Below are 10000 nucleotides of genomic sequence, written 5' to 3' on the forward strand. Positions count from 1 at the left end.
AAAGAAGGAAGGAAGGAAGGAGAAGGAAGAAGAAAGGGGAGACAAGAAAGGGGGAAAAAAAGAAAATTAAGAATAACAAGAAAAGGGAAAGAGGCAAAAATTAGGAAGCCAAAAAGCATGCAGCTGACGTGGGAGGAGGGGGGAGGAGGGGGGGGAGGCACCGCACACAGAGGTCGGGGTCAGGTCAGATGAACAAAAACCCATTAATACGAAAAGAAGAAAATAGAAAGAGCCTTCCAACCCTCCTCTTCTTTTTTGTGAGGCCAACAGTAAACAGGGTGGAAGAGGGGGGAGGGGGAGGAGGGAAGTAGGGAGGAAGGGAGAAAGGGGGGGGGGGCGCAGCGATAGGGAGGAAAGGAAGGACGAACGGAAGCAGGGAAGGGAGAAAGTGAAAGAGAGAAAGAGAGAGAAAGAGGGAGAGGGAGAGGGAGAGGGAGAGGGAGAGGGAGAGGGAGAGGGAGAGGGAGAGGGAGAGAGAGGGAGAGGGAGAGAGAGAGAGGAAGGGAGAGAAGAGAGGAGAGAGAGGGGGGAGAGGAGAAGGAGAGAGGAAGAGTGAGGGAGGAGAAGAGAGAGGAGAGAGGAAGAGGAGAGGAAGAGAGAGACAGAGAGAGAAAGAGAAAGAGAAACAGAAAGAGAGAGAAAGAGAAAGAGAAAGAGAGATAGAGAAAGAGAGAAAGAGGGAGAGATGAAAAGCAGACAGCAAGGGAGAGAGAGGGGAAGGGAGGGGAGGGGAGGTGAGAAGGGGGCGCATTAGGTATAGCAGCCATCCCTAGAATCAATAGCGCGGAGGCTCAATCTCGTCAAAACAGGAAGCTGTGAATTGCCGGAGAAAGTGATCGCCCCGCCGACCCGACACCCCGGCGGCCACACCCCCGCGGAGCCACATCCAAAACATACAGTCATTACAGGTAACGACGACCTTACATCCCGTCACATCATGCGCATGGCGACAACTCACATCCCGTTACATCATGCACACGACAACTCACATCCCGTCACATCATGCACACGACGACAACTCACATCCCGTCACATCATGCACACGAATTGTCAAAATCATGTACACAACAACACTCAACCCCCCAACCCCCCGCCCTATCATGCGCACGACGACAACTCAACTCCTGTCACATCATACACACGACGACATAATGACAACGAATACTGTCACCTCCAACTCACCCATGACACAAAAAAAAAAGACTCCAATGATCACACGCCGAACCCATACAACCATTACGAACAAAGTACTTTCCCTTTTAGGAAGCAGTTACACCACAACACCGCTCGAGCTAATGAAGCATGCACGATCGCAGATACCTTCCGCCTTTAAAAAAATAAAATAAAACAAAATAAAATAGAATAAAAAAAGAGAAATAAAAATCGGCGCGGCGCGACTTGCACAAGAACAAGTGTGGAAACTGCGACTGTCATGTCGAAACGACACCAAACTTTCACAAAAGCGGAGGAGGAGGAAGAGAAGGAGGAGGCGAACGCACGCACACATGCACGCACGAACACGCATGCACGAACACGCACGCGCGCCCGCCCCCTCGCTACACAAGGGAGTATTTAGCCAAAGTGCAGTCATCATTACGGCTACACCGCTTTTTTTTTTAATTTACGTTGCCAAACAATTGCCAACGAAACAACAGAATGAGAAATGATGGGAAGGCCGCTGCAAATGCCAGAATAAAGTGCGCCTTTCAAACGCCAGTCACGCCGCACGAGCACAGCCCATCGGCCCGGATTTCTACCTGCATTTAGTTACGGGCGTATGTTTGGACGAGTGTGTGTGTGGGTGTGGGTGTGTGTGTGTGTGTGTGTGTGTGTGTGTGTGTGTGTGTGTGTGTGTGTGTGTGTGTGTGTGTGTGTGTGTGTGTGTGTGTGTGTGGATGTGCGTATGTGGGGGGGGGGGTGAGGTGGTGTGTGTGTGTGTGTGTGTGTGTGTGTGTGTGTGTGTGTGTGTGTGTGTGTGTGTGTGTGTGTGTGTGTGTGTGTGTGTGTGTGTGTGTGTGTGTGTGTGTGTGTGTGTGTGTATGTGTGTATGTGTATGTGTATGTGTATGTGTACGTACGTGCGTGTGCGCGTATGCGTTAATAAAGAAAGTGCTTACGGATATTTCCAAGCGCATCGACTGATACGTGCATCTATCAGTCTACGCAATCACCTCGCCCACCCCCCACCTTTAAGAGATCAAACCCCATTACCAGAACCCGGGCAGGAACCAGAAACCCGTCACCAGAACCCCGTCACCAGAACCGCGGCACCAGAACCCCATCACCAGAACCCCGTCACCAGAACCCCGACACCAGAACCCCGTCACCAGAACCCCGTCACCAGAACCCCGTCACCAGGACCCCGGCACCAGAACTTCGACCCGGAGACGAATCGAACTTAACAAAAAGAAATAGAAAAAAAAAAAAAAAGCTTTGAGTGCGACGCAGAGTCCGCTAGGTCCAACTGCCAGCCCTCGGAGATGACCCTGAGGCGAGGCGAGGAGACCTTGAGGGCGCAGGGGAGGGGGGAGGAGAGGAGGAGGAGGAGGGAGGAGAGGGGGGAGGATGGAGGAGGAGAGGTGGAGGAGGAGGAGGAGGAGGAGGAGGAGGAGGAGGAGGAAAGAGGAGGAGGAGGAGAGGAGGGAGGATGGAGGAGAGAGGAGGAGGTAGGAGGAGGTAGGAGTAGGGAGCAGGGAGCAGGGTGGAGGAGGGAGGAGGGAGGAGGGAGGAGAGGAGAGATGAGAGGGGGAGGAGGGAGGGGAGGTGAAGGGAGGAGAGGGGGGAGGGGGAGGAGGAGGAGGAGGAGGAGGAGGAGGAGGAGGAGGAGGGAGGAGGAGGGAGGAGAAGGGAGGAGAGGAGGAGGAGGGAGGTGGGAGGAGGGAGGAGGGAGGAAGGAGGAGGAGGAGGAGGAGGAAAAGGAGGAGGAGGAGGAGGAGGAGGAGGAGGAGGAGGAGGAGAGGGGGGGGAGATGAAGGAGGAGGAGGAAGAGGAGGAGGAGGAGAGGGGGGGGAGATGGAGGAGGAGGGAGGAGAGGAGGAGGAGGGAGGAGAGGAGGAGGAGGGAGGAGAGGAGGAAGAGGGAGGAGGAAGAGGAGGAGGAGGAGGAGGAGGAGGAGGAGGAGGAGGAGGAGGAAGGAAGAGGAGGAAGGAGGGAGGAGGAGGAAAGAGGAGGGAGGAGGGAGCAGGGAGGGAGGGGGGAAAGAGAAGGGGGAAGAGAGAAGGGGGGCGAAGGAAGGGGAGAGGGGGGGGGGCTGCGCTGTTGTCTTAGCGCCTGCCTCTCCGTCTCCTGCTGCAGGTTAATGTCCACCGCCCACTGTGCTCGTTAGTCGTCATTGTTCGCATACTCAGGCCCCTCCTCTTCCACAACCTCCTCCTTCACCTCCATCACCATCACCATCACCATCACCATCACCATCACCATCACCATCACCATCACCATCACCACCACCACCACCACCTCCCCCTCTTCCACTTCCTCGTTTAATCAGGACTCTTTATATTGCTCAATCAGGGCGATTCATTTACGCCTTTCGTCAAAATCAAAGCAAATCCAATAAAGAAAAGAAAAGAAAAGAAAAGAAAAGAAAAGAAAAGAAAAGAAAATCAAGAGAAAGACCAATCAACTGCGGCGTAGTTCTCGCCGTCGCGGCCTTTTAACTCCTATCGCTAGTATCACCATTGCCATAATCAACATAATCAAGGTCGCCATTAAAGCCTTAGACTGCTACCTCTGATTGCCTTGCCCCTCCCCTCCATCGTCTTCGTCTTCGTCTTCGTCTTCGTCTTCGTCTTCGTCTTCGTCTTCTTCCTCCCTTCTCTTCCTCCTTCCTTCCTTCGTCTTCGTTCCTTCCTTCCTTCCTTCTTTCTTCCTTCCTTCCTTCTCCCTCCTTCCTTCCTTCCTTCCTTCCTTCCTTCCCTTCTTCCCTCCTTCCCCCTTCTCCCTCCTTCCTCCTCCTCCTCCCTCCTCCTCCTCCTCCTCCTCCTCCTCCTCCTCCTCCTCCTCCTCCTCCTCCTCCTCCTCCTCCTCCTCCTCCTCCCTCAGCACCGGTCACCTCGACACTGTTCCCACAGGAGACTTTCGCGAGAACCCACAAGGAGCTCTGGCTACTAAAAAAAAAAATAATAAAAGTTTCCCAGGTTAGGTTGGACGAATTACGGATCTCTTGTGTCTTTGTCTCTCCCTGATGTACTATCCTTCGCGTCCACCCTACTCCTTTGTCTTTTTCTTCTCTATCTACCCTTAAGTCTCTTGCTTCTCTATATATTCCTTTGATTTTTCTATCTCTATATATTCCTTTGCTTTTTCCATCTCTATATATTCCTTTGCTTTTTTCCATCTCTATATATTCCTTTGCTTTTTCCATCTCTATATATTCATTTGCTTTTTCCATCTCTATATATTCATTTGCTTTTTCCATCTCTATATATTCCTTCGCCTTCTCTTCCTCCTACTCCATCTCCACCTCCATTTCCACAACACTTCTCCTCCTCCTCCTTCACCTCCTATCTCTCGAACGTATTCAGCGTCTCCGTCCCCTGTCGCTCTTCCTCTTCCTCCTCCTCTTCCTCCTCCTCAAAGGGTGAGAAAATCCCTAAAGGATGAACTGGGGTGTGAAAAGCACTTCGAACCCTCTTGCTTGCATCTTTCAGGATTGTACACATCACACGCACGAGCTGGGTCCCTTCTCACTGCCTGTCTTCTTTCCCGCTTTGCCATTCTTCCCCTTTCCCTCTCTCATGCCCTTCCTCCTCTTTCGTCCCCTTTCTCTCTCTCGCCCCCTTTTCCCTCTCTCGTCCCCTCGTCCCCCTTTCCCTCTCTCGTCTCCTTTTCCTCTCTCCCTCTCTCGTCCCCTTTCCCTCTCTCGTCCCCTTTTCCCTCTCTCGTCCCCCTTCCCCTCTCTCGCCCATTTCCCTCTCTCGCCCATTTCCCTCTCTCGCCCCCTTCCCCTCTCTCGTCCCCTCCCCCTCTCTCGCTCCCTTCCCCTCTCTCGCCTTTTCCCTCTCTCGCCCCCTCCCCCTCTCTCGCCCCCTTTCCCTCTCTCGCCCCCTTTCCCTCTCTCGCCCCGGCCCCCTCAACCCTCTCTCTCACCCCTGTGGCATGAAACGATCATTACTGTTCTCGCACGTCAATCATTCCCATCCCACGGAATCCAAGACCTGACGACTTCTGGTCCTGACGCAACCCGCAAATGAGCGCACGAAGGCCATTACGGGGGTCGCACGCATGCGCGCACACGTTCACGCCCACACCGACACCAGCATATACAAAACATACAAACAACACAGCCACGCCCATAAACACACATATACTAAAAAAAAAAAAATTAGATATATTCACAAATGACCTCACAAATACACACACAGCTCCGCCAATGACATTACAAACACTTACATATTCACTCATTCATTCATTCATTCACTCACTCACAACTTCCCCCTCCCCCCCACAGATCTACACCCATCCACCCATCCACCCACCCACACACCCATCCACCCACCCACACCCACACCCACACACAAACCCCCCCACACCTAACCATCCACCCACCCACCCACACCCACACACATGCCCCAAGGTGCCCAGAAGAAGGAAGACAACCCGCACCCGCACCCGCGAGCGAGCGAGTGAGCGAGCGAGCAGGTCGGGTAACGGGCGAGCAGCGAGCAAAACCAACGGCAGCCGAGGCGAAGGAGGGCGAGGGAAAGTCCTGGGCGCCGCCATGACAGGACTTCGACGCCGTTTAGAGTGAGGGATGGGGGCGGGGGCGGCCTGTGTGGAATGTGAGTGAGTGAGTGGGTGGGTGGGTGGATGAGTGAGTGGGTGGGTGAGTGAGAGAGAGAGAGAAGGAGAGGAGGAGAGAAAAAGAGGAGGAGGAGGAGGAGAGAGAGAGAGAGAGAGAGAGAGAGAGAGAGAGTGTGAGGTGTGAGGTGTGTGTGTGTGTGAGAGAGTGTCGAGTGAGATGTGTGTGGTGTGTGAGAGAGAGTGGTGTGTGTGTGTACCATGCATGCACGGTTGTATGCATTTATGTAATATATCTATTCACATGTATATACATATGCACAGCATGCGCGTGCATGGGTGCCACAGCCCGTACGTGCATGTCCCCTGGACCATCGCCTGTGCGAACTCCCGTACAAAGAAAGGGCGGCAACACCATTTGCATCCCCACATCCCCGTGCAATCCGTGCAATGCCGATTACTTGCTGCAGCCGGGCGTGCGGTCACCTAACCCTTCCATCAGCATCCGCCGGGGCGAGAAGAGGCTGATGCTCCAACATCCGAGGGACCGAAAATGGCGTGACCTCTCCTCTTCCTGGCTCCCGAACTGGAAGCTGAATCCCTGTTCCCGACCTCCCTCTTTCCCTCGCCTCCTTCCCGTTGCTTTAACCCTTCCGCCCCGCTGCCCTCGCCGTGTGACCTCCACTCCTCCTCCTCCTCCCCTTCCCCTTCCCCTTCTTCCCTCTTTCTCCTCCTCCACTTCCCCTTTTTCTTTCCTTCTCCTCCTTCATCACTTCCACCTCCTCTTCCTCCACTCCCTCCACTTCTTCCACTGCCACCTCCCCCTCCACTTCTACCTTCACCTATTCGTTCTCCTTTCTCCATCACTTTCACCTCCTCTCCCTGCCCCCCCTTCTCCTCCTCTTCCACTGCCTCTTCTTCCTCCACCTCCTCTTCCACTGCCTCTTCTTCCTCCACCTCCTCTTCCACTGCCTCTTCTTCCTCCACCTCCTCTTCCGCTGCCTCTTCTTCCATTGCCTCTTCTTCCTCCTCCACCTCTCCCACTGCCTCTTCTTCCTCCACGTCCTCTTCCACTGCCTCTTCTTCCTCCTCCACCTCCTCTTCCACTGCCTCTTCTTCCTCCACCTCCTCTCCCACTGCCTCTTCTTCCTCCACGTCCTCTTCCACTGCCTCTTCTTCCTCCTCCACCTCCTCTTCCACTGCCTCTTCTTCCTCCACCTCCTCTTCCACTGCCTCCTCCTCTTCCTCCACCTCCTCTTCCCTTCCTTCGGGCTGATGCTGCTTCGCCGTCGCCGCCGCGTTGCTCCCTCGTCGCGATGCTCGTTCTGGTCTTGTTCCCACGCTACCGTTACCGTGAGCGGCAGTACTGTCGCCGCGTTCCCTAATCATGCCAATCACGTGACGTGGTGTGTCTCTCTTCGCTTCTTCTACTTCCTTTCTTCTGCTTCGTCTTCCTTCCTAGCCATTTGACAGTACAGTAACTCACTCGCCCTCTCCTTCTCTGGCTTTCTGTCTCTCCCTCCCTAACCGACCCCTCCTCCCCCCTCTATCTCCCTCTCTCCCCCCCTTCTCTCTCTCTCTCTCTATCTCTATCTCTATCTCTATCTCTATCTCTATCTCTATCTCTATCTCTATCTCTATCTCTATCTCTATCTCTATCTCTATCTCTATCTCTATCTCTATCTCTATCTCTCTCTCTCTCTCTCTCTCTCTCTCTCTCTCTATCTCTATCTCTCTCTCTCTATAAGCTATAAGAAACAGGAGAGAGGTAACAGGAAGCGGAAAAAGGAGGGGAAGGTGAAGCAACACACACACACACACACACACACACACACACACACACACACACACACACACACACACACACACACACACACACACACACACACACACACACACACACACACACACACACACACACACACACACACACACACACACACAAAGTCCGTCCGTCCGTCCCTCGAACAATGACCAAAGCGTCCGTGCACCCATGGAAAAAAAACAAAAAAAAAAGGGCCTCTTTTCCCAGCGTGTGGCAGGTCTTGCTAATCAGCATGAGCTGCTGGCCCGACCACCACGAGCACTGCGGTCGGTCGGTCGGTCGGTCATTCCGACGGCCACTCACCGTCGCAACCTTGAACCCAGGCACGATCCGTCAAGTCACCGTCGGGGTGGCGGCGACCCGATGCAATGATGGCGGCGGCGACTAACCTCCCCCCTCCCCCTACCCCTACCCCTCCCCCCTCCTCTCCTCTCCTCTCCAGCGAAGGGGACGTCCCGGGACGCCCCGGCGGTAGGACAACTAAAATTCGTACCTGTGGCAACGCCGTGGCTCCAATTCTCGAACTAGAAAATGACAAACAAAACCTACAGGAGGGGCGGGAGGGGAGGGGAGGGGACCGCACAAATTTCATCCTTGTCGTCGCAGTATCGCCCATGTTTTGCCCCCCTCACCCTCACCCCCACCCCCCACCCCTCTCACCCCCCCAAATCAGATTCATACTAACGGCGCCTCACCAAAGAAAACAAGGCGCCGCTCAAAGAACCCACCACCGCATTCCGCCACACCGAGGCTGTAGACCTTCACAGATCCCTCCGAGCGAGACTGAGACTGAGACTGGCTGGATGGCTGGATGGATGGATACGTTACCATGGCAACCAAAGGACGCGTCGTCACCCGAGTCGGTAGCACGACTTTGCTCGACGAGTCGTTTATGGAGACGGGGTGGGGTGGGGGGAGGGGGAAGGGGGGAAGGGAAGGGGGGAAGGGAAGGGGGGGGGGACAGGAAGAGGAAGGGGAAGGGGAAGGAAGAAAGGAGGAGAGGAGAAAGGGGAAGGAAGAAAGGAGGAGAGGAGAAAGGGGTAGGGGAAGCTATAAGAAACAGGAGAGAGGCAACAGGAAGTGGAAGAGGAAGGGGAAGGAGGGAAGGGGACAGGAAGAGGAAGGGGAAGGGGAAGGAAGAAAGGAGGAGAGGAGAAAGGGGTAGGGGAAGCTGTAAGAAACAGGAGAGAGGGAACAGGAAGCAGAAAAAGGAGGAGGGGAAGGTGAAGCAACATGAAGAAAAAAAAGGAGGGGAAGCAAAGAGTGGCAAGCAGGAGGGGCAGGAGGAGGAAGAGGAAGAGGAAGAGAAGAAGATGGAGGAGGAAGAGGGAGGAAGAGGATGAGGGAGGAGAAGGAAGAGGGAGAAGAAGAAGGAAGAGGGAAGAGAGGGAGGAGAAGGAGGAGAAGGAAGAGGGAAGAGAGGGAGGAGAAGGAGGAGAAGGAAGAGGAAGAGAACACGGTGGAGGAGGAAGAGGGAGGAGAAGGAAGAGGGAGGAGGAGGAGGAGGAGGAGGAGGAGGAAAAGGAGAAGGAGGAGGAGAAAGAGGAGGAACACCGGCAGTAGAAATAACAGGCGCAGGAAGAGAAGGACGAGGAATCCTAGCGGAGTTGCAAAGGAGGAGAGGAAGAGAAGAAGAGAAGAAGAGGAAGAGAGGAAGAGGAAGAGAAGAAGAGGAAGAGAAGAAGAGAAGAAGAGAGGAAGAGGAAGAGAAGAAGAGGAAGAGAAGAAGAGGAAGAGAAGAAGAGGAAGAGGAAGAGAAGAGGAGGGGGGGGGGTCACATAAAGGCAATCCCACTCATCCTGATCCGTCTCCTTCCACTTCTTCCGCGGGTGTCGTCCACTGCGTTCACACAATCTCCTCCTGACGAATTCGAGCGAAGAACAAACAAGGTTCTATTCCAAAGGGGGAGGTGGGGGGATGGGATGGAGGTGCCTCGGGGTGCCAATGGAGTCGGCACATGGAAGGCGGGGCGTGCTCCTTCTCACGTGCCCCTTCTCATTCTCTTCTTCACTCACTCACTCACATACTCACATACTCACATACTCACTCACATACTCACTCACTCACATACTCACTCACTCACTCACTCACACACTCACTCACATAATCAATCACTTACTCACTCACTCACTCACTCACTCACTCACTCACAAACACACTCACTCCCTCCCTCACTCACTCACTCAATCCATCACGCACTTCCTCTCTCACATTTCCGCAAAATTCTGGAAAACCTCATTCCAAACAAGAATAACACTCAAAGCTACGCCGAGTAAATGAGAAGGAAGGGAAAGGTTGATGAAATGGCGGAGTCATTCTGAGTCTCTCCTATCACGCTACTCATCGTTACAGGTGAGATTACTCATTTACTCACCTTGTTATTCCGAGAACAGAGAATATCCATGTATAGGCCAACACGTAAATATTTTGTACAGCC

General features: G+C 53.9%; 1 protein-coding gene across 50 annotated transcripts in view; it reads right to left on the minus strand.

Moving 5' to 3' along the window:
* Positions 1–10000, minus strand: part of Ufd4 (ubiquitin fusion-degradation 4-like) — a 140684-nt gene that overhangs the window by 81789 nt on the left and 48895 nt on the right. The window lies entirely within an intron of this gene.

The sequence above is a fragment of the Penaeus japonicus genome, unplaced genomic scaffold, assembly GCF_977035675.1.
Source record: "Penaeus japonicus unplaced genomic scaffold, GWHDUDI00000001_assembly GWHDUDI00000009, whole genome shotgun sequence".
Taxonomy (NCBI): domain Eukaryota; kingdom Metazoa; phylum Arthropoda; class Malacostraca; order Decapoda; family Penaeidae; genus Penaeus; species Penaeus japonicus.